The sequence below is a fragment of the Mus musculus genome, chromosome 4 (assembly GCF_000001635.26).
Source record: "Mus musculus strain C57BL/6J chromosome 4, GRCm38.p6 C57BL/6J".
NCBI classification, from domain to species: domain Eukaryota; kingdom Metazoa; phylum Chordata; class Mammalia; order Rodentia; family Muridae; genus Mus; species Mus musculus.
Window position 1 is genome coordinate 117718839 of NC_000070.6, and position 24728 is coordinate 117743566.

The 24728-nt window shown below is 45.0% G+C and overlaps 2 pseudogenes; one reads left to right on the forward strand and one right to left on the reverse strand.

The window, feature by feature from the left end:
- Gm12845 (predicted gene 12845) lies at positions 5736-7133 on the forward strand (annotated as a pseudogene).
- On the reverse strand, positions 9285-10761 carry Gm12844 (predicted gene 12844; annotated as a pseudogene).

Sequence of the window (24728 nt, forward strand, 5' to 3'; positions counted from 1 at the left end):
AGTTGGTGGGGCTTCTTGGTTTTAAATAAAACCCATCCCTTTAATTGTCTGATGTCTCTCCTTTCATTTTCCTATGCTGAAATGGACATCTTTTCACTGGCTTGTTACTCATTCGGGCAACTCCAGTGATATTTTTTGGGGTCCTTGGCCCCTTTGTGTGTGTGGTGTTAAGAGACTGAACCCAGGGCTTCCACCCACAAGCTGTGTTGCCTTCTCTAGCCTCCCTTTTTTGAGGTGAGGGGGTTGAAGACAGATCCTCAGTGTGATGTCTGCAATTTTGGTCTACCACTGAGCTGCATTTTCCAACCTTTTAATGTATTCGCTGTTGTTATTGTATTTTTACAGAGGATTCTCTCTGTAGTCCTGGCTATCTGGGAACAGACTTTGCAGACCTGGGTGGCCTCAAACTCACCTGCATCTGCCTCCTGAATGTTGGGACCATGTGGCATCTGGCACCAACACCTAGATATTTATTTATTTATTTATTTATTTATTTAATGAGTACACTGTAGCTGTCTTCAGACACACCAGAAGAGGGCATCTAATCTCATTATGGATGGTTGTGAGCCACCATGTGGTTGCTGGGATTTGAACTCAGGACCTCTGGAAGAGCAGTCAGTGCTCTTAACCACTGAGCCATCTCTCCAGCCCGATATCTAGCTTTTAAATAAAAGCTTTGAATGTGCTTATTGGTTTCTCTCTCTCCTCTCCCTCCCTCTCTCTCTTTCTTTCCTTCCTTCCGTCTTTGTTTGTTTGTTTGTTTGTTTGTTTGAAACATGGATTCTCTGTGGCCTCTCTGTCCTGGAACTAGCTCTATACACCAGGCTGGTCTCAAATTCAGGGATCCCACTCCCTTGTATCTGAGTCTGAAATTAATGGTGTGAGACAGCACTGCCTGGCTAGTCATTTTACTGGGAAATAAAAGTTTTACTTTTACATTTGGTCGAAGTACATTATAAGCATTGAGTGAATATGTCATACTGAAGCCATTTTGTACCCTGAATATATGCTAACACTAAAGTACATTTTAAGAAGGAGGTTGCTGCTTTTCGAGTGAGAGCACAAGGAAAACCATAGAGTAATGCTTGAATGAAGTCTAGAAACTCTTAGCAGGCTGACCTCTTCACAGACTTCCACTCGCATTGTGGCAAAGTTCCTTTTGAAGACACTGAAACTTAGTCTCAGAAGTGTGGCTTCTCCTTCTTTCCATCCTTTAGGTTACCTTAGGCTCTTCTTGGACTTCATGGGGAATCTAAAATGTTAATGGCCAAGCTCACAAGTGGATGGCCTGGTCTTTGTCTTTAGCATTTGTAAATCTTTTAAAAACAACATTTTTGCCAGCTACCATAAATCACATAGGGATTGTATATACATTACATATATATTTTCCAGATTGTTCAAAAAAACAAAACAAAACAAAAAAACCATCTCTCCAGCCTCTCCAACCAATCTTCTTTTTTTAATGGCCCAAGTAGACTTTGAACCTGCAGTCCTCTTGCTTCAACTACCCAAGCCCCTGGAATTGGAGGACTGTCACACCGGGTTGTGTGTATATTCCAGGTGTACAGGTTCCTGTGCGGGCATGTGCCACAGTGCATTTGTGCACGGCACAGGACAACTTACAAGAACAGGTTCCCTCCTTTCACTGTGGGTTTCAGGTTTGTGTGACAGTGCCTTTACCCACTGAGCCATCTTGCCAGCCTCCTTCCTCCCTTTCCATTTATAAAGAGGTTCACCAAGTTTGTTGATCTTTTCAAAAAAAAAGCTATCAACTTTTTCAGCTGACTTTTCTCTATTAGATCTGATCTAATTTTATTTCTTTCCTCAACATCTTGGGAGTTTATTCTTTACTTTTATTTTAATTTTCTTAATTTTAATTTATTTTTTACACTCCATATTGAATTCCCGGCCCTGCCATCCACCCTGTCTGTTCCACATCCCATACCTCCTACCCAGCCCAGCCCGTCTCCACGTGGATGCCCCCACCCCCTCAATCCACCTGACCTCTAAACTCCTTGGGGCCTCCAATCTCTTGAGGGCTAGGTGCATCATCTCTGAATGAACACAGACCCAGAAGTCCTCTACTGTATGTGTGTTGGGGGCCTCACATCAGCTGGTGTATGCTGTCTGTTTGGTGGTCCAGTGTTTGAGAGATCTCCAGTGTCCAGATTAATTGCGACTGCTGGTCTTCCTACAGGATCGCCCTTTTTCTCAGCTTCTTTCTGCCTTCCCTAATTCAACAACAGGGGCCAGCTGCTTCTGTCCATTGGTTGGGTGCAAATATCTGCATCTGACTCTCTCAGCTGCTTGTTGGGTCTTTCAGAGGGCAGTCATGATAGATCCCTTTTTGTGAGCTCTCCATAGCCTCAGTGTGTCAGGCCTTGAGGCCTCCACTTGAGTTGGATCCTACTTTGGGCCAGTTACTGGACCTTCTTTTCCTCAGGCTCCTCTCCATTTCCATCTCTGCAATTCTATCAGACAGGAACAGTTATGGGTCAGAGATGTGATTGTGGGATGGCAACCCCATCCCTCACTTGTCCTGTCTTTCTGCTGGAGGTGGGCTCTAAAAGTTTCCCCTCTACATCAAAGGTCCCTCCTTATGAGTCCTGGGAGTCTCTCACCTCCCAGGTCTTTGATGCATTCTTGGGGGTCCCAATGCCTCCTGTTTCCTGAGGTTACCTGTTTAAAGGCTTCAGTCCTTTTCCCTTGCCCAATACCTGATCAGGCTCCCCTACCCTCCCTCCCCCCCCCCCTGCATCTTTCCCTCCCAGGTCCTTCCCTCCCTCCCGACTTATGATTGCTTTCTTCTCTCTCCCAAGTAAGACTGAGGCATCCTCACTTGGGTACTTCAGTTTGTTGACCTTTTTGGTTTCTGTGGATGGTATCTTGGGTATTCTGAACACTTTTGTTGTTTTGTTTGTTTTTGGGTTTTTTTTTTTGGCTAATATCCACTTATTAATGAGTACATACCATGCATGTACTTTTGGCTCTGAGTTACCTCACTCAGGATGATATTTTCTAGTTCCATACATTGCCTGCAAAACTCAGGATGTCCTTGTTCGTCCTTGTTCTTAATAGTTGAGTAGTATTCCATTGTGAAAATGAACCACATTTTCTGTATCCATTCTTCTGTTGTGGGACATTTAGGTTGTTTCCAGCTTCTGGCTATCACAAATAAGGTCGCTATGAACATAGTGGAACATGTACCCCTGTGGCATGGTGGGGCATCTTTTGGGTATATTCCCAAGAGTCCTGTAACTGGGTCTTAGGGTAGATCTATTTCCAATTTTCTGAGGAACCTCCAGATTGATTTCTAGAGTGGTTTTACCAGTTTGCAATCCCATCAGCAATGGAGGAGTGTTCCTCTTTCTCCACATCTTTCTGTAGGTTTTGTGGTGATTGAAGACCGGCCTTAGGCCATGGTGATGTGATAAAAGCATGGTATTATTTCAGTCTTCTTGTATGTGTTGAGGGTTGTTTTGTGACCAATTATATGGTTGATTTTGGAGAAGGTACCATGAGGTGCTGAGAAGAAGGTGTATTCTTTTGTTTTGGGGTGAAATGTTCTGTAGATATCTGTTAAATCCAGTTGGTTCATAACTTCTCTTAGTTTCACTGTGTCTCTGTTTAGTTTCTGTTTCAATGACCTGTCCATTGGTGAGAGTGGGGTGTTGAAATCTCCCACTATTATTGTGTGGTGTTCAATGTGTGTTTCGAGTTTTAGTAAAGTTTCTTTTATGAATTTGGGTGCTCTTGCATTTGAGGCATAGATGTTCAGAATTGAGACTTTCTCTATTCCGATTATTCTTAGATTTGGTATTTTCATTGTGTCCTGAATTTCCTGGATGCTTTGGGCTCAGAGTTTTTTTAAGTTTTCAATTTTCTTTGCCAGTTGTTTCAGTCTCTTCTACTGTATCTTCTACACCTGAGGTTCTCCTATCTCTTGTATTCTGTTGCTCTAATACTTATATCTGTCATTCCTGACCTCTTTCCTAGGTTTTCCATTTCCAGCATTGCTTCCATTTGTGTTTTCTTTATTGTTTCTGCTTCCACTATTTGGGTCTTGGATTGCTTTATTCACTTCTTTCACCGGTTTACCTGTGTTTTCCTGTATTTCTTCAGTGAGTTATTGATATCCTCCTCAAAGGACTCTATTATTTTCATGAGATAGGACTTTAGGACAGATTCCTGATTTTCAGGTGTGTTGGTGTATTCAGGGCTTGCTGTGGTGGGAGAAATGGGTTCAGGTGATGCCCATGTGTCTTGGCTTCTGTTGCTTATGTTCTTGCGCTTGCCTTTAACCATCTGGATATCCAAGGTGTTTGTTGATCTCGATGACTGTATGGAGTCTGCCTCTTTTGTCTCTGGGTTGCTTCAGGTCTCCTGATAGACTTATGGCCCTGGCTGTATCAGAACTCCTGTGGGACCTTCCAGTGGGGGGCTCTTCACAGGTGCATAAAAGCTGCTGATCTGTTGCCCTGGTTGCATTAGATCTCCTGGGAAGCCTTCAGACTGTTGGGTATTCAGTGGAGCAGTCAAGCCATTGTCCAACTGTGCTGAGTGCAGAGTATCTTCTAGGATGAATCAGCATATGAAGTATTCAAGGGAGTAGAACAACTAGTAGGAGTCTGCCCTAGCAGCAAGGACAAGGCAGAAGAGGATGGAATGAACTGTAGGAAGAGGAGTGGTATTCGGGAGGGTGGGCGGTTTTTGGTGGGTGATGGATCCCGAGTCCCCCAGGAGCCCAGCAGCAGCTCTGGGACTGGGGGTGGGGTTGAGTGGGTTATTACCAACTGCTCTGAGTGCAGCGAGTCCTCTAGGATGGATTGGGATATGGAGTCTTCATGGGAGCAGACGAAATAGGGGTCTGCCCCAGCAGCAAGGACCAGGCAGAAGGGGTAAAAGGGATGGAAGGAACTGGGGGGAGGGGTTCTGGTGGGTGAAGGGTCCCAAGTAAAAAAAAAGCTAACAATTTTTATTTCAGCTGACTTTTCTCTATTAGCTCTGCTCTAATCTTATTTCCTTCCTCTCCATCTTGGAGTTTATTTTATTCTTATAGCCTCAAATTGTAGTTAAAGTGAGCTCACTGTTTTGTGTTTTCAGTCTTTAATGCATTTGCAGCTTGCAGTAGAGTGAGTTCTAGTGGAGCTGTTCTCCTGAAATCAGCAGTGGCTGTGACTCCTAGATCCTGGGGTCACTGGTAGAAATGTTACATAGTTCCCTCAAAGGTGGATTTAGTCATCTAACCGGTTCTCTACTAAAATGTCTGGAGAGACCCTTTTGAGTAACAACAGAGAGTGGGATGGATTAGCCTGGCATCTGTGAGAAGGCAGTGTAAGGAACAGGACGTAAGGTACTGTTGATTGACCTTCTGATTTTGCTTCCTAGGTTCTTACAACTGGAAATCTAGTTCTACAAAAAGCTTAGCTCCATCCTCCAAACATTTGTGGCACTAGAGTTTCTCCAAGTCTTCTTGCCAAGGAAGAACCAGGCACAAACAGCAACTTAGCTTCAGGTCTTGGAGCCTCTCAGAGCCCCTGTCAAGGACAGCCAGTGCAAGTCAGCCCAGTAACATGACTTCCAACAGTTCCACAGTGACTACCTCTGAATATTCTACTCTCCCCCAGCCAGTCTTAACAACACACCCTGCAAAAGCCCTTAATATACCCCTTGCAGAACCAGCACAGGCTTTTCCTGTAAACCAAGAAACACTGCCCATTGACCAGGTGATATTCACAGCAAGCTCACAGCTGACCAATGTCAATGATAGCTCCAGGCCCTTACTCCCTGGATACCAGAAGACAGCAGCCTCAAGAAACAAGGTGACAATCTCTAATGAAGAGAACCAGATAACAACCCTTGATGATAATAGGCTAGCAACTCTTAATCAGGGCCCTGTGGTAAACTTTAATGCTGACCAAACCTCAATTGAAAACTGTCCAGTCATTTCCGGGGGTGACCAAGCCTCTTCTTGGGGTCAGATGGTGACTTTCAATGCTGATCAGACTCACCATGGGCATCAGAAGATGACCTTCAGTAGCGACCAGAATGTCAATAGAAGTCAGGTGACAACTTCCAGTAGTGACCAGACAATGTATAGAGATCAGAGGACAACCTACAGTGCCCAGAATATCTACAGAGATTCGATGAAGATTCTCAGTGATTGTTATACCTACTATAATGATCAAATAACAGTTCCAAATAGAAACCAGACTTTCTATAGGGGTCAGACCATGACCCATGATTCCAACCTGACTATCTATGGGGGTCAGAGAATGCCCCATGATTCTAACCTGATTCTCTATGGGAGTCAGACAATGCCTTTGGATACTAACCAGATTCCCTATGGGGGTCAAATGACAATCCAGACTGATGACTTGACCTATGGGACACCCCCTAATAGTTACCAAACTTTCTATGGCAGTCAGATGGCAACTCCCAGTGCTGACCAGACTGTCTATGGGTATCAGAAAATGCCCCTCAGTGAGAACCAGGCTCTCCATAGAAGTCAGAAGACCACTCCCAGTGATGAGCCAACCTTCTATGGAAACCAGATGACACCCTCTGATGGTAACCAAAGTCTCTATGGGGGTCAAAGGACAACCTACAACAGAAACCAGACCTATGAAGGTCAGACAATGATTCCTAGCAGCAATGTATCTTACTACAGGGCTCAAGGAACTGGTGTCCAGACTCTCTGTGGAAGTCAGAAGACAACATCCAATGATGATCAAACCTTCTATGGATACCATATGACATCCCCGGATGGTAACCTAACCTTCTATGGAGGCCAGACAACAACACCCAATGGGGACCAAATCTTCTATGACATGCAGATGACAACCCCCAGTGGTGACCAGACCTATAATACGGGATGGATGCTACCCTGTGTTAGTAGCCAGATGCCCTCCGATGACAGATTCTCATACTTTTCAAAGTCCCATTTGGCCCCAGGAAAACCCTCAGCAAGCCCTTCAAGCTTCCTTCTGGGACCGGGATATTCCCCAAAGAGGATGAAGGACCTTAGAACCCCGGCCCCCCCAAAAAGGAAGGCGTACATCTGCTCTAAAGAAAACTGTGGAAAGGCTTTTGTTAAATCTTCCCAACTCAGAGAACATGAACGCATACACACTGGTGAGTGAGGGTCTGTGTATATAAATGGGGACTGGGGATAAGTGGCTACAGATCTGCCTTTATAAAGTTTGGCTATTATTTGCGATTATGGCCACTTAGAGGAGCTCTGCCACCCTAGGAGATCCTGGGGAAGGTTGGCAAGTTTGAAGGTGGATAAAGAGGTTTTCTTAATAATCCAGGCCATAGGGTTGTGTCTACTGTGCTACAGTCTTCTGTGGTGTCCTTTGCACTGCATGATGGAATAAGTCAGGTATTGCTTTGGTCCCTTGTGGAGGTTTCTGGTCTTCCCCTTTACAGAGTTGAGTTCTCACCATATTGTTCACACTGGTCTTGAACACCCCAGTCCAAGAAATCCTACCAGCTGAGCCACCAAGGACCTAGGAGAATTGTCTATCTCCATTTCAGACTCTTCTCTCTCCCTCTGTGGAGACTCTCTTCTTGGACCCTCATCCTTCTCAGTCACTTCTTCACTGGCTTTCTTGTTCATCCCTTCCTTATCTCCTGTTTTGCTGTTTTCTTCTTTTCCTATCCTTGAAGTTCTCCTCAGCTCCCCAGGCATCTTTCTGTCCAGCTACTCCCTTTCATACTTCAGTGTCCTCTTTGTCCATCTTGTAAACCTTGTGCTCGATGACTGTCAGGATCCCCAACCCATCTTCCCTTGAGTGTAACAAGCATCTCTTTCTCTTTGATCCAGGGGAGAAGCCCTACATATGCACATATTACCCATGCACATGGAAATTCGCTCGCCAAGATGTGCTCGCACGCCACAAGAGAAAGCATACTGGGTATAGACCCTTCAAGTGTGAAAACTGCGACATGACCTATTCACGATCGGATCACCTAAAGGCACATATAAAACGGTGCCCATCAAAATTCCAGCCAGCACCCGGCAGTCTGTGAGGACATCTGTACAGTTGTAAAATATCTCCTACTAATTTGAAGATTGCCAAGACTCTGTGGGTATCCTTATATTCACATGTCTAGGACATCCTGGTACAAGCACTGTGCCAGTACTTAGATTCATATAAACTCCTCCTGCGAGTACATTGTGATTTTCTGTAAAGATCAGGTGTGGTAGTCTTTATCAGCACTTAGCAGACAGAGGATCTCTAAGTGTGAGCATGTGGGTCAAGGGGTAGGACTTGGGTGGCTCTGTACTCACTAGGCGATCTTCCCAACCCATCTCTTGAACTTCTCTCTCTCTCTCTCTCTCTCTCTCTCTCTCTCTCTCTCTTTACAATTTGTTTGGGTGGGTGGGAGCAGAGTTTGTCTGTGTAGTTCTGGCAGTCTCTGTAGAGCATGCTGGCCTTGAACTCATAGAGATCCAACTGCCTCTGCTTCCCAATTACTGGAAATTGAGAGCATGTGTCACAACCACCCAGCCTCATGAGCTTTCTTTTAAGACAGGTAGTTTGACTTATGAACAATTACCTTCCAAGTGGGCAGTGATGAGAAAGAGATGCAGTGGTTAAGATTGTGCCTGCCCTGCAAGTTGAACCTGAGTTCAGACACTAGCAACCTAGTAAAGAGCTGGCCTTGACACGTGCTCTTGTGTCTTCCCATAACTCCAGCCCTACAGGATTACATCATAGACAAGAGAAGTACTGCTTGCCAACCGAGCTAGAGACGAGCAGTTAAGACCAGAGGATGCACTAACCTTAGAAGTATTGTTAGCAAGTCATTGAGCACCATTATGGTTTATTATTCACTTATGATTCAACTCAGTATATGGGAACTGGTACCACTTCTTTGGACCTTTTTTAAGTCTTATAAGTTTATATCCATGTGTGGAGGTACAAGTGGACTGCTCAGAGAACAACTTTTGGGTATGATTATTTTGCTACCTTCATTGTGGGGCTAGTAAGCCCCACTCTCTACCCATGGTGCCATCTTTTTACTGCTTTGCCAGTCATCTATTATTGCATGAGCCTGGTGTGATTATCTGAGGGGAGGTGAGCCCGCACCTCAACATATGACATCATCACTGCTTTGCCTGGCATCTCTTCATGGGCCTCATTTGATTATTTTTTCTTTGTGGGGGTGGGGGGGTGATGTTCCATCTACCCTGACTAAGTTCTTCAAGAGGGGTCGAGGTGGGGGTGGGGCCTGGCATTAAAGTCCTGTTCCCCATTTGATTTTTTTTTTTTTTTTAGTCTGGGGTAGATATATTTATTTTTTGGTAACATACATTAAGTGGCACTAATTACACAGTAACTATAAGGTAACCAACATGAGACCACAGAACTGTAACTCTGCCACAGCTGCCTGGACTTGGGCCTTTCTGACTGAGCAAGATTTCAAAAAACTGAATACCCACCCCAGAGCTCTGGCAATGGAGTCTGTTAACAAGGAAAGCTCTGAAGTAGTGACTCACCAGAGTTCTTGCAGTTGACAGAAAGTAGGCAGGACATGTTAGTTATAAAGTAGTTACAGCCTAATTCACAAAAGTTACCAACTGCTTCTCTTTCTAGAAAGAAGCAAGAAGTTAAGAAATTCTTTGAATTAGCGCCTGGTGTCAGGTGGAGTGCCGAGAGGGCTGTTAGAGCAGTGTCAGAAGGACCCTGGCTGGTCAGACAGGTTGGACATTATTAATAATCATGGTTGGCTTCTAAATACTGGTAGCAAGATGACTTCTGATTTGTAATCTTAGGTAAATTATAGATAAATGAAAAGACCAGTAATCATACACTAAGATTAATAAACAGCACTTGAAATTAACCGCATGGGGCTGCGTTTCACAAGGCTTCACAAGATGAGGCACCCAGACTTTTTCTTCCCACGTCTAGCTTGCAGAGCAGCTCTCGTGGCCATCTCAAAAACCTCTCTCACTCCATCTTTGGTCTTTGCTGAACACTCCATGTACCCAAAAGCGCCAATCCTGTTTGCCATATCTCTGCCTTCTTCAGGTTTTACCGGCTCCTGCTTCATTTTGGCTAACTCCCGTCTTGTGTGCTCATCATGCCGAAGGTCCTTCTTGTTCCCAACCAGGACGATGGGCACATTTGGACAGAAATGCTTGACTTCTGGAGTCCATTTTTCTGGGATGTTTTCTAAACTATCAGGGCTGTCAATGGAAAAACACATCAATATAACATCAGTGTCTGGATAAGAGAGAGGCCTCAGGCCGTCATAATCTTCCTGTCCAGCTGTGTCCCATAAAGCCAACTCTACGTGCTTCCCATCCACCTCGATATCCGCCACATAGTTTTCAAACACTGTGGGCACATAGACCTCTGGGAATTGGTCCTTGCTGAAGACTATGAGCAAGCATGTCTTACCACAAGCTCCATCACCAACAATCACCAGTTTCTTCCTGATGGCAGCCATCACTTAATAAAGGTGCTGAAAACACACAGGTTCTGGGATGCAGTTGTACAAAGTACCTGGAACTTCTCTGATGCAAGGCTCAAGGCGACGACTCCGAGTCCGGCTTCTTCGCGCTGAGGACGCCTGTCCGCGAGTCTGCGAGCTCCAAGCCAAGAACAGGAAGCTCCGTGGGAGATGGCGGGCTAAGGAGAGAACCGACGGAGGACCGCGGGCGGGGGGGGGGGGGGGGGGGGGGGGGGAGGGCGAGGAGCGACGTGCGGCCCCGAGCGCCCTGCGGGCTCGAGCTGGCGCCAGTCCCCCCATTTGATTCTTGATCTGTCAATAAAGAAAACCATGGGCCAATTGCTGGGCAGAAGATACAAAAGGAACTGCTGAGTCCCAGGAGGAAAAGGAACACAGGGAAGTGAAGAGGGTGTTCCACCATGCTTTGGATAGAGGAACCAGGTAGCCATGAGAGTTCTGGGGAGGAGGAGGAGTCTGTGGCCATTTCTATAGGTGGGTGGTCAGAGCTCTTCAGCAGGGACTAGATTCAACTGCCTGACTCAGATGGGGCAGGTGGGACGGGCAAGGTTCCCAGGTGGAGGTAGCAGTGCCCAGCAATTGAACCAAAAGACAAGTTGACGATGAGCTACTGTGTGTGTGTGTGTGTGTGTGTGTGTGTGTGTGTGTGTGTGTGTGTGTGTTTTATCCAAGGATTCAAGGGACACTGGAGGGGGTAGGGGGGGGCTGATCATGTGGTCACTTCCTGGAGCAAAGGCTGGTAGAGGAAAACTACACAGCACACAGGGTCCTTCTCTATGAGAGCTGGCCTTCACACTCACTCACTCCCAAAGTATTTCCTAAAGGAAGGTTTGGGCCATCCTGAGCTGTGTGCTCCCTACTGAGGCTGGAAGCTGTGTGACTGTCCATTTGTCCAGGTTGCAGCTGACTATAGTAAGGATTGAATAAAACCAAAAAACAGACATGGGATGCACCTGCCCCACCCCCAGCACAGATGTGGAGATGTGTAGCTTGGTTTTCATGCGGTCCCAACAAAGGGAGTGAAGGTTGTCCTTACAGAGTGTGACAGGAGTGCTTGTGATGGAGGTCTCTGTCCTTTGATGGCTTGGCCACTGAGAGTCTGACTATGCTCCAGTTAGGGTATGAACAGCACAAATTCTCTGTCTTTAAAGGTCTGGGTGCAGTTCAGTGTGTGGTCTCTTATTCATTTATTTGGGATACTTTAAAGTATTTTCCACTCAGGACCCTAAAGAGAGGGGCAGACCTTAGATTCCTAGTACTACAGATGCCCCAAGCAACATTTGAGGATCTTTATACCAACACACCCTCAATACAGATCCACCGAATTAGACCCTTGAGTTTTTTGAAGTCCTGGCTATTCTGGAACTCACTTTGTAGACCATGCTGGCCTTGAACTCAGAGACCTGCCAGCTTTTGCTTCCTCATACCCAACCACAATGACATTGTTTTAATGTTCTTTTCAAAGCATGGAATAATATATTATGTTGCTATTATTATTTTTTAATGAACATCTAAACAACCCCTTTGCCCAGGATCATGCAGTCAAGAGTGGAGACGCCACCAGGACAACAGCCTTGGATTCTCTCCACACAGTGAAGGGATGGTGAAGACTAAGTACAATTTCCACAGTTTTTTGCCCAGAGGCCAAATGAGGCAGAGAGGAGGAAGCCTCTCATTACCCCTGAGTGAAAACAGAAAAAGGGCAGCAGACAGGAGTGGGAAAAGAATGAGACAGGTAGGGGATATGGGGAAGACATCTTGACCATGAATGGTAAGGAGACAGGTGGGCAAACAGACTGGGAATCCCATCTATGAAAAGGACTATATGTGCCCAGTGGACATCAGACTCTATGACACATGAAGGGTCCCTGGGATAGAGTTAGTCGTTCCCAGACAGAATCAGCCAGGATTGCTAATTATGCTTTGACACCTGAACCCCTTACAACACAGGGATTAAAACTAACCTGTCAGCCCATTGATTGACAAAAATTCACTCTGACTTGGGGCATCCCAAAATAACATTATAGGACTTATAAGAGGCTGAATATTTTCTAATATCCAAATCCTTGACCTACGCACTTGCCTGTCTTCTGATGTCAGCTATTTTTGCCTCGCAGGTGAACTCACTTGGACAACAGGAGTATTACTGGGCCCCCAAGACTGTTAAATGTGCCACTGTTGATGCTTTCAAAACTAAGCAGACAGTTCGATCAGGATCTAGAAATATAACATTTCGTTTAGGAGTAAAACAACAGATTCTCTTACAGCGATGGTCCTATAAAATCAAAGGCAGAAACTTACTCCTATGAGACAAGGGGACTTGGGCTTTGGGGGAAAACTCCCTGTTGTTTCTATGTCAATTGGTCTGGAGTAATTAGAAAAAAATCTAGCTATGGTTGTGGAAAACCTCATTCAGAGGAAGCAGCAGAACATGAGACAGACAGACAGCCGTGAGACAGACGGCCGGTGCTGTCTGTCTGTTGTTTTAGCTCCTCTGACTGACTACTCCACTGTCAGCACTGACTGGGCCTTTAATTCTCAAGAGGGTGGGATTAATGGTGGGGCCCTAATTCTTAAACTACATTGCCAGTTATGTATCAATTCAGTAAAACTAATGGTCTTTAGGACCTCTTTAAAGCAGGCAGGATGTGTCCATGATTTGACTCATTCACTACACCCATTGGGAAATCTAAACACCCACACCCACCCACACACACACACACACACACACACACACGCTGAGCACCCTTCTCTGATAGGTATCCCATCACAGTTTCCGGTGCCTTCTACTACCCTAGCAAACAGGTTAAGCTCACAGTGTAAACCCCAGGGTGGGGCTCTGCACTGTAAGAACAAATGTTTCTCTGGAGGAGTCAAGGTGAGGATTCAGCGCTGACACTGGGAAACTCACAACTCCCTGTAATTCCAGCTCCAGAGGACTGAGTCCATCCTGTGCTGGACTCTAGCACTCACACACACACATGTCCTCACAGAGGCACTCATAACTCACAATGGGAAGTACATAGCTGGGCTAGGTGGTGGTGGCACACACCTCCAATCCTAACATTTCGGGAGGTAGAGGCAGAAGAGCCTTTGAGTTTGAGGCCAGCCCTGCCTGTTTCAAGACAGCTAGGGCTATACTGAGAAACCCTGTCTCTAAAAAAAAACCTTAATAAGTAAATAAAAATGGATGGATGGATGGACGGACAGATGGATTGATGGATAGATGATTGAATAGATGTTTGGATGGAGAGAGAGAGAGAGACTAAAAGTAATGAGTCCCATAATGCCCTGGCTTCCAAGATGCATGAGCTGCAGTACAAGTGAGGAACATGCAGGTGAGACCGTACCCACTCCAGTTTTCCTGACCTTGGGAACCAACTCAACAACTCGGTAATCTGCTGCCCCTTGCTGACTGTCTAGAGTAAACTTGTTGCACACGCCTGAAGTATAGCTCAGTTACACACTAATATGTAGTGTGTAGTGAGCACACACTAGAGTGCTTGCTTAGCACTGAGTTTGAAGCACAGCATGGAACTGCATATGAAGATAGACACGTGTACCACCATAATTTCAGCACTTGGGAGGTGGAGGCAGGGAAGAACAGACTCTCAAGAGTTGTCTGTGGCCCTGGCTAAATTGACCTATGAATATTAGTTCGTTTGCCTCACAGAGCAGGTATCAGTATGCATTATCCCTTGATTCGGACGTGTTTCTAATCTTGATTCTAGCTCTCTTCAGAAGACTAGGACCCTGTCTACAAAGTATAGCCTGGGCAGACAGTTTAGCCCTTAGGGCTCGCCTAGTAGCATCTTTTCCTGTTCTTGGGACTAAGTGACCCAGCTGGGAGCTGAACTCTTCCATTCCACCCTCTGCTCTTTAGAGCCCGAGGTGACAACGTTTTCAAAGGAGACAGATACAGAAGTGGTGTGATCCTAGCTGGCTTATCAGCTGGAGGCAACAGCATATCAAACACACATAACAGCCATTAAGGGATTGGTTTAGACTTCCTGGAGGAAACACGCTAAACCAGGGGAGCCTGCACTAGAGCTCACTGCTGTCTACTCTAAAAAGGCGGGGCATGAGTCTCAGCCTCAGGTGAAATAGCTATTTGCCAGTTGCATTGATCTGGTGGTCTTGGAGACTGCGCAGAGCTCCTCTTCTGGGCAATGGTGAGTCTGTGGGGGACAAGGACAGATAGTACACAATCGTCTAGTTGGATGATCCCAACAAAATAACCACCAGTTTATCAAAGTGAGAATGTATGAAGTAGGCATGCTGGTGCACATCTTTAAGCCCAGTACTCGGGAGGCAGAGACAGGCAGATCTCCGTGAGGTCAGCCTGGTCTACAGCACAGCCAGGTCTACACAGAGAAACCCTGTCTTGAAAAACAACAACAGCAAACAAACAAACAACAACAACACAGTAAGAAGTTGAGAATACAGGTAGTAGGGAACGCTTCCATCATAGCCCAAAGATCCCCGCTATGAAACCATACGCCTCCTGTTGAGGCTGTCAGTGCAGACCATATCCTGTCTTAGGCCTGGCCCTTATCCCACCGTCCTCTAAGAACAAAGCAGGTAGACATCAAAGAATGCAATAGACCTAATTGTTTGTTTTGGGTTTTTTTGTTTTGTTTTGTTTTGTTTTGTTGTTTTTCGAGACAGGGTCTCTCTGTGTAGCCCTGGCTGTCCTGGAACTCACTATAGACCAGGCTGACCTCGAACTCAGAAATCCGCTTGCCTCTGCCTCCTGAGATTAAAGGTGTGTACCACCATGCCTGGATTTAATTTAGCTGGGTAGGATCTTGCCCCAAAGTCCCACTCCCTTAATTTTATGTTATTTCCTAGAACACAGGATTTTGCTCCATTTCACTTCCTGGTATGCCTTTAACACTCGAACCATATATTTTATATTTGGCCTTTCTAAGCTTGCTATGCTTGTTCAAACTTCTCTTTGTGAGACTTAACCAGAGAACAAAGTCTCTGCTGGGCTTTTTTGAAACTTCCTTTGTCAATGCAATTAATGCAATTAATCCAAGTCTCTTCACCTTAGCCTCAGGCAGACTTTTCAGACAAGGGTAAAAAGTAGCCACATTCTTCACCAAAATACCACAAAACCAGTCTTTATGCCACATTCTGAAATTCTTCTCCTTTGAAATCTCTTGGGCCAGGTCAACACAGTTCAAATTACTCCCAGCAACAAAGTCTCCCATATTCCTACTAGGATGACCCATTAAGCCCCATTTAAAGCATTCCACTGAGTTCCAAATCCAAAGTCCAAAAATCCAATTTCTTTCCGATAAAAGTATGGTCAGGCCTATCATAGCAATACCCCACTTCTGGTACCAACTTCTGTTATTCTTCTTCTAGGACCTAAGGAGATTTTACTATTTAAACATAGAATGATTAAATATCACTATAAATATTTTCCATACAGAAAGATGGTGTATTAGTCAGGGTTCTCTAGAGTCACAGAACTTATGGATAGTCTCTATATAGTAAAAGAATTTATTGATGACTTACAGTCTGCAGCCCAATTCCCAACAATGGTTCAGTCGCAGCTGTGAATGGAAGTCCAAGGATCTAGCAGTTACTCAGTCTCACACAGCAAGCAGGCAAAGGAGCAAGAGCAAGACTCCCTTCTTCCAATGTCCTTATATTGTCTCTAGCAGAAGGTGTAGCCCAGATTAAAGGTGTGTTCTACCACACCTTTAATCCCGGATGGCCTTGAACTCAGAGATTTAATCTTCTGGAATCCATAGCCACTATGCCTCGAGATCTCCATACCAAGATCCAGATCAGAATCTTCTATCTCCAAGCCTCCAGATAAGGGTGACTGGTGAGCCTTCCAATTCTGGATTGTAGTTCATTCCAAATATAGTCAAGTTGACAACCAGGAATAGCCACTACACCCAGCTAGACCTAATTGTTAAGGCCTGCCCCCTGTACAACATGCCTGCCACCGATTGACACAGAAAAATAACTTGACTCAGAGCAGAGTCATGCTGATTACACACCCTGTTCTGTACATTATGAGGGTTTTCTAATCTTAAGAACTTCTACAATCATAAGGTGTGGCGATGTCTTAGGTTTACATAAATGACAGTCTTGGGCATGATAGCACATGGCTATAATACCAGAATTCAGGAACTGGAACAGGAGAATATCAAGTCCAGGCCAGCCTAGAAAGAACCTGTCTCAAAACCAAAACCAATCCAAGAAAAGCCCTGAAACAAATATTGTTATTAATTATGTTTATATTATATTTATAGTTTATATGATATATGACATATATTATTTATATTTGTATAATTATATCAACATTATTATTATTACTAACTAACTAATTTTTGTGCATTGGAAGCATCAGAAAAGTCCTATAAGTAAACATGCCTTTCCAGAGCTTATTGGACTCCAAAGCAGAGCATCATCTCTGGTCAGAGTCCTGCCGTCAGCTCAGGTTGGAGGACTGAGTGGTTGGATTCACAGCCTCTCGGGGAAGTGATCCATTGGAGAGTCCTGGGCCTTGCAGGGATAAACCCTTTTCCTCCAGTTAACCTCATGTGGTTTATAGGACAGTACCAGTGGGCCTCTAGCACTCATCAATCCATGGGGCAGACAAAGTCCAATGCTTGGAAATTTATCTCTAGAACCACACACCCTTCTGCCTCTCCCTTGGATCCCATCAGAGCCTCACTGAGCACTGAGTGCTTGTGCCTTTTTGTGTTAATTACAAAAGTGTATCTCCAATGTGTTTGTTTGTTTTCAAGGTTATTTTTTAAAGTTATTTTTGAGACATGGTTTCTCTGCGTAGACTTGGTTGTCCTGGAATTTGCTCTGTAGACTAGGCTCACGGAGATCCACCTGCCTCTGCTTTCCCAAGGCTGCAATATATTTTTGTTTGCTTGCTTATTTGTTTTGGTTTTTTGGGTTTTTTTTCCAATTTTAAACATTAGTTTTATGTGGATGGGCATTCTTCCTGCATGTATGTCTGTATGGTTCATGCATGAAGATGCCAGAAGGTGTTAAATCCCCTAGAAATGGAGTTACAGTTCTGGGCCACAACATGACTCCTGGGGATGGATCTTGGGCCCTCAGGAAGAGCAACCAGGGCTCTTTGACCACTTGGCCATCTCTTTAGCATCCTAACTCCTGGCTTACATTTATTTCTGAAAACCAAGAGGTTCAGGTAAGATTGGCTGGATTGGTTCCCAATTTAAGCCTCATTAAGTATCATACTAAGTTCTCTATGGGTTTCTGGAACTGCCCTGTTCCACTTGCTGCTCTCGCTCTGACATTCATCCATGGTGTTGGTAAGACCACAGTGTTCACTTCACTCACTGTAACAGAACTCCTAGGTAACCTAAAATGATGAAACTATGCTGGATTTGGTGATGCACGCTTATATCCCGTCTTTGGAAGCTAGACACAGTAGGACCAGGAATTAAAAGTTCAAGGCCATGAGTTTGAGGCCAACCTGGTCTACAGGAGATCATATCAAACAAAACAAAACAGAAACAGTGAAATATGTATTATGTTGGTTCACAGTTTCATGACATCAGCCCCATTGTGTTTGAGCTTGAAGTTCTCAGCATGATGTGGCAGCATTCAGCAGAAGACACCCAGAGTGGAAAGGAGAGGAGGCCCTGGGGCATGCCCTAAAAGGTCCAGCTTCCTTCTACTGGGCCCCAATGGTTCTATCACCTCCACTGTCCCCTCAGCTTGGAGACTAAGTATTTAACACATGGTCCATCAGAGGACACTCAAGATCCAAAACACAAATGAAACAAAAGAGAAGTCATAACAAGACTCTCTAAGGTAGGGGTAAGAGATCAGAAAATGTTGTGCTTGGGTTTTACAATAATTGCAACAACTATAAAAAGAAAAGATAATAATTATCCCTCATTATCCACAGCTAATATGCTGGATCATGAATTTTGGATGAAAGGAGACTATATTCCATTAACTTAAATGGTAACATATTCCCAACCCATCCTAAAACTCCAATCATTTCCCTCGAATTTCACTAAAACTCATAATGCACAAGTATCTCACGTTAGAGCATTAAAGCCCCCGATTACATTTTATTTAAAACTTAACAGACTCATTAATAGACATGGCAGAGTGCAGAGTGCAGGCCTAGATGAAAACCGAGAGTACACAGTTGGAGAAGTTTGCTGTCTTGTAGCCACTGGGAAAGTAAGGCTGGACAAACAGGAAACAAATCTCCAGGCAGCAGAGAGATGGGGGCGGGGGGTTGGTGGGGAAGGAGTAGGCACAGGAATCGTGAGTCACTGTCTCCAGGTTTCCACAGAAGGGCAGAGGGCTAACAGTCAAGGGAGACAAACTCTGGGAATCAGCAGCCGGTCTGTTAGAGGCTGCTGTGGATGAGCCTGGACAGGTGCCCTGTCTGCTGGAGAAGGCAGCAGAAATGTGGTTCCAGAGGATCTGGCGCCCTCTTCTGACCTGCACGAAGGAGGTACACAACACACATGCAGGCGAAACTCTCATACACATAAAAATAAGTATTAAAAAAAGGGGGGCTGGTGAGATGGCTCAGTGGGTTAGAGCACCCGACTGCTCTTCCGAAGGTCCAGAGTTCAAATCCCAGCAACCACATGGTGGCTCACAACCATCCGTAACGAGATCTGACTCCCTCTTCTGGAGTGTCTGAAGACAGCTACAGTGTACTTACATATAATAAATAAATAAATCTTAAAAAAAAAAAAAAAGAAAAACAGAACGAAAGAAAAAAAGGGGGGTGGGAGGTGCTGGAGAGGTGGCTCAGTGATTATGAGCACTGTCTGCTCTTCTCAAGGTCCTGAGTTCAATTGCCAGCAACCACATGGTGGCTCACAACCATCGGTAATGAGATCTGATTCCCTCTTCTGGTATGTCTGAGGACAGCTAGAGTATAAATAAAATACAGTATAAATACAGTATAAGCAAATACAGTATAAATACATATAAATAAAGTAAATTGCTGGAGCAAAAATAAACGTTAGGAAATGGTGCTTAGAGAAAACTTATTAACAAAGGTACAATCTGCAAACTGCAAAAGAACATGTAGCTGAAAGTAAGTAAGGCTGACGCTCTGGGCGTGGTGGCGCACACCTTTAATCCCAGCACTCGGGAGGCAGAGGCAGGCGGATTTCTGTGACAGGAGTTCAAGGACAGCCAGGGCTACACAGAGAAACCCTGTCTCAAACCCCCTACCCCCCAAAAAAGGCTGACGCTTCGGTGGGTGAGCCTTAAATCAGTACACCTGCCAACCAGTCCACAGATGGGATCCATCTGAGTCCTGGGGAGTCTGCATCAAGTGTTACACCATGGGGCCTGTCTGTGATAGGGCAGAATTCTGACCAAGAAGGAATCAGAAGCCATGCTATGAATCTGCCTGCACATTAGTTAAAGTATCTATCTGCAGAGTAGAGAAAGCTGAACAGAAATACGCAGCAAGGGTAAAGACAGCTGTTAAGTATAGACTCTTCCCACTAGGCATCGGAAGTTCAGTGTATCCTGTAATTCAGTCTTCAAGGAGATAGGCAATCTGAGTTTCATTCAGCCCAAGGGCCTGCCTGGAGCCTTTGTCAGCTTTTTTTTTTTTTTTTTTTTTTTTGTTCCCACTGTCAAACTGAGATGGCCAGTTGGAGCATTCTAGAACTAGATGAGAGATACTATTGGGTTCCTTGGACTTCCTGTAGGTAACTGCTGGTTCCCTGGTTTCTCCAAACAGAATTGACCTAGTGCTAGTTTGGCAAACTTTTCATTTAAGACAGTAGATTTCAGATAATGTATATGTGTGTGTGTGTGTTTGTTTGTTCATAACAAAGTCAGACTCTGTAGCCCAATCTGGTCTTGAATACTCTGTAATCCTGTCTCTGTCTCCCCAGTGATGGGATTAAAAGTGTGCGCTTCTCCGGGCCTCCTAGTCCTGGTATGTGAACCAACAGGCCTGAAAGAAAAAAATCAGAGTTTCTTGTGAAACTATTTTTCTCCAAAAATATTTCAAATTTGAAAAACCAAAGTGAAAAATAACAAGTTAAATACACGGTTATTTAAGTACTAGGAGGAAGACGTGAATTCCTCTAAATAAGAATTTAGAGGGGCTGGAGAGACGGCTCAGTGGCTAAGAGCACTCACTGCTCTTCTGAAGGTTCTAAGTTCAATTCCTAACACCACATGGCAGTTTACAACTGTTTAATGGTGTCTTCTGGTGTGCAGCTGTACATGCAGACGAAGTAAAATACATAAAACACATAAATAATTAAATCTTTTTTTAAAAAGAACTTAGAAAATGTTTTCTAACTATGACTCAAATTCAGGAGCCATGAACAGAGAAGGTAGGTGGGGCTTGGTGTGGTAAGGAGCACCTGTCACTGACTCCAGCACTCGGGAGGCTGAGGGAAGGGAATCACAGGTGTGACTCGCCCCTGCCTCCGTCCCAAGGCAGTGGAATTACAAGCATAGTCACCACAGCCAGCTGCATGTGGTGCTGAGGATGGAAGTCAGGTGTCACCACTGCATGCTGGGCCAGTGCCCTACCATCTGAGGCTGATCATCCAGGCCAAGACAAGCGCTTAGTTCGACCGAGATAAACTCATCTGCTGAAACAAGCTTCCCATCTCATGGCGTTGTCTGGAAGCAAATGAGCTAGGATTCTTCAGTAGAAGACCGACTTAAGCACTGTGCATCCTTAAACTGGGATCAGAGAAGATCTTGGTGGCTCTAGCCTGACATAAAACACTCTCCAAGACCTGCTAGTAAGAACAGCAGGAGACTCTGGTGTGGATAATGTGCTACTTAGATACTGTAGGGGGAGGTTTGCCCACCCAGCTCACAGTTGGGACATGGAGGAAAAAGGGATGTGGGAGGGAAGGGACAGATGAACCCAAAGACCACTCAGCAGGACCGACGTCCAAATTGAGAGTCTGTATTAAGCTAGCAACGGGCTGGAGAAAAATGCTTCTCACAGAGCAGCTTTGAATGCCTTTTACAATGGAGCTTTTAAAGGCAAAGAACCCAGAAAAACTACATCCTGGTTGGCAGTTGTAGGGGGAAGTAAAGTGTGAAGGAAGCAAGCAGTTTAACAGAAGCCAAAACCATGTGGTTGGCTGGGGCAGTAACAACGGGAGAGGTCAGGGCAGGGTTGGTACTTTCCCACAGAACTTGGGGGGGGGGGGGGTCTGGGATAGGGGGGATAGAAAGAGAGAGGAGTCAGTTTTAGGTTAAAGCAAAATGGCTCCAGAGGGACAAGACTAGAAACCTTTGCGCGCTCTCTCTCTCTCTCTCTCTTTCTCTCTCTCTCTCTCTTTCTCTTTCTCACACACACACACCCCTCTAGGAGGGAGGAGCTATGGGGTTGCAGGAGAGCATGGAGTTTGGTATTATCTACTCATCCCTGTTTCTAATGAGGCTGCAGAGATGGCGTAGTAGTTAAGGGCACTGGCTGCTCCTCCAGAGGATCTGAGTTCAATTCCCAGCACCCACACAGTGGCTCACTGTGTGTAACTCCAGGTCCAGGAGATCCCAATCCTATTCTGGCCTCCCTAGGCACCAAGTGCTCACAGGTATCACAGATATGCAGATATACGGTAATGCTGGCAAAAAAAACCCTCAAAGGCGATAAAAACAACTGAAGTTGAAAGGTTAGGTTGTATATATGAGCTTGTTTTTTTTTATTTTAAAAATATTTTAAGTTTTAAAAACTAGCTTACAAAGTGTCATACATAGTTTGAATATTCTTGGTCCAGAGGGTGGCACTATTTGGAGGTGTGGCCTTGTTGGAATAGGTGTGTCACTGTGGGCATGGGATTTGAGACCCTCATCCTAGCTGTCTGGAAGTCAGTCTTCCAATAGCCGCTTTCAGATGAAGATGAACTCTCAGGTCTGCCTGCACCATGCCTGCCTAGATGTTGCATGCTCCCACCTTGATGATAATGGACTGAACCACTGAACCTGTAGGTCAGCCCCAATTAGATGTTGTCCATTATAAGACTTGCCTTGGTCATGGTGTCTTTTTACAGCAGTTAAACCCTAAGACAGAAGTTAGTACCAGGGACTGGAGTATTGCTGTGATAGGCCTGACCACGATTTGTTTGGAAGAATATGGATTTTGGGACTTTGAATTTGGAAAGCAGTGGGGTGCTTTAAATGGGACTTAATGGACTATCCTAGTAGGAATAAGGAAGACTTTGTTATTGAGAGTGATTTGAATTGTGCAAACCTGGCCCTAGAGATTTCAGTGGAGAACTTCAGTATATGACCTAGAGACTGTTTATGTGGTATTTTGGTGAAAAATGTGATTGCTTTTTGCCCTTGTCTGAAGAGTCTACCCAAGTCCAAGGTAAAGAGATTTATATTAGTTGCATTGACAAAGGAAGTCTCAAAAAAGCCCAGCAGAAAAGAAAAAAAAATGGAGGAGGGGGAGGAAGAAGAGGAGGAGAAGGAAAAGAAGCCCAGCAGAGACTTTGTTGTCTGGTTAAGTCTCATGAAGAGTGTTTTGAACAAGTGTAGCGAGCTTAGAAAGGAAAAATATAAAATATATGGTTTAAATATTAAAAGGGCACCAGGAAGTGAAATGGAGCTGAATCCCATGTTCTAGGAGTTAACAGATTTTAAGGGATTTGGGGGCAAGATCCTACCCAGCAAAATTTAGATCCAGGCATGGTGATTCACACCTTTAATCCCAGGAGACAAAGTCAAACAGGTCTCTGAGTTCAGGGCCAGCCCGGGACAAAGCAGGTTCTAGGTGAAGAAAGCCTAACCAGGCATGGTAGTAAACACCTTTAATCCCAGCATTACTGGAGACAGAGCCTCACAGATCTCTGAGTTCAAGGTCAATCTACAGAGCAAGTACCAGGAAAACCAAGCTTAGGCAGAGAGGGAGTTGGAAAACAGAAAGCTGGTAATAGAATGGGGGCAGGGGATGTTTTAGACCTAGCAAGCAGCAGAACATGGTAGCTTGTGATATGTGGCTCTGGCTTTAGGATGAAAAAAAAAAAATAGGGACTACTGGGACAATTGCTGCTGGTTAACTGGAGCTAAGAAATTAGTGGTGATTAGGAAGAGACCAGCATCACTGAAGTGAAATATTCTGGGAAGTGTTTCTGAGAGCACAAAGAAGCTGTGATCCAGAGATAGCCAAGGCTGTACTTCACGCTGCAGGTGGTACTGGTTTTGAAGGTCATGCAGAGCCGCTGAGGCTTGGCACTGAGAGAGGTCGTGGAAAGCCATTGGTGAAGGTGCAGCCTCAGTTGTAGTTGACAGCCCAGGACTGAAAGGGTCATGCAAAGAATTTGAGGCTTGGCACCATGAAGAGAGCCTATAAGAGACTATTGATGAAACCTAGTTGCAGCAAAAGAGCCCAGCATATTGGAGATGCCAGTTCCATGGATGATCACCAATAACAACAGTGGCAACAACTCAACCTGAGTTTAGAGTGCTACAGAAGGCAGGGATGGAGAAGTGACACCAGCCCTTTGGAGGAGCCCCGAAGATCAAGTATAGGTCCCAGACACTGGAACTGAAAGACCCTGAGAGGAGCCCCTCGCTCAAGCCTCGGGACAATAGCGGACCCCCAAGAACTCACGAGAGACCAAGCTTGATGCAAACCACATGAGGCTTTATTCGGGGAAAGCCAGAGCTCTGGGGACGACTCATATCCCACGCAGGGGTAGAGGAGTCGACCCCGAGGGGAAAGGGGTCCCAGTTTTTATAGGCCCTCGGAGGGAAAGGACAAGGGGAGAGTAGGGGATTTCCAGATCTTTTTTTTTTAGATGAAATGATAAATTTTTATTTATATAGTTTGACATAATTTGCAAAACAGTAATTTCAAATACGTTTGAGGTGGAAGAATTGTTATTTCCTAGAGTAATTTCTTTCAATAGATTACTAAACAATCTCTTGAGATTCAAACTAAAATATTATTAATCAGGTCAGTCAAATAACTTTCTAATGGAAACATACAACGACTTAAACTTCGACCCTCTCAGAGGCAAGGGGATGGGGGAAGAACTCTGGGAGGGGAGACCAGGATGGGGGCAACATTTGGAATGTAGATAAACAATGTTTCTCAAGAAATGGGTATGGGAGGGGTACAAGGAAAGCGTCTGGTGCAGGTGTAGTAACTCCGGATTGGCCCCGGCTGTGGTTGCTGGAGAGATTTTCCGACTCTATCCCAGCAACCAATATCACAAACACCTGAAAGTGAGGTGCAGCAGTGGGCACACACCTGGGTTCAA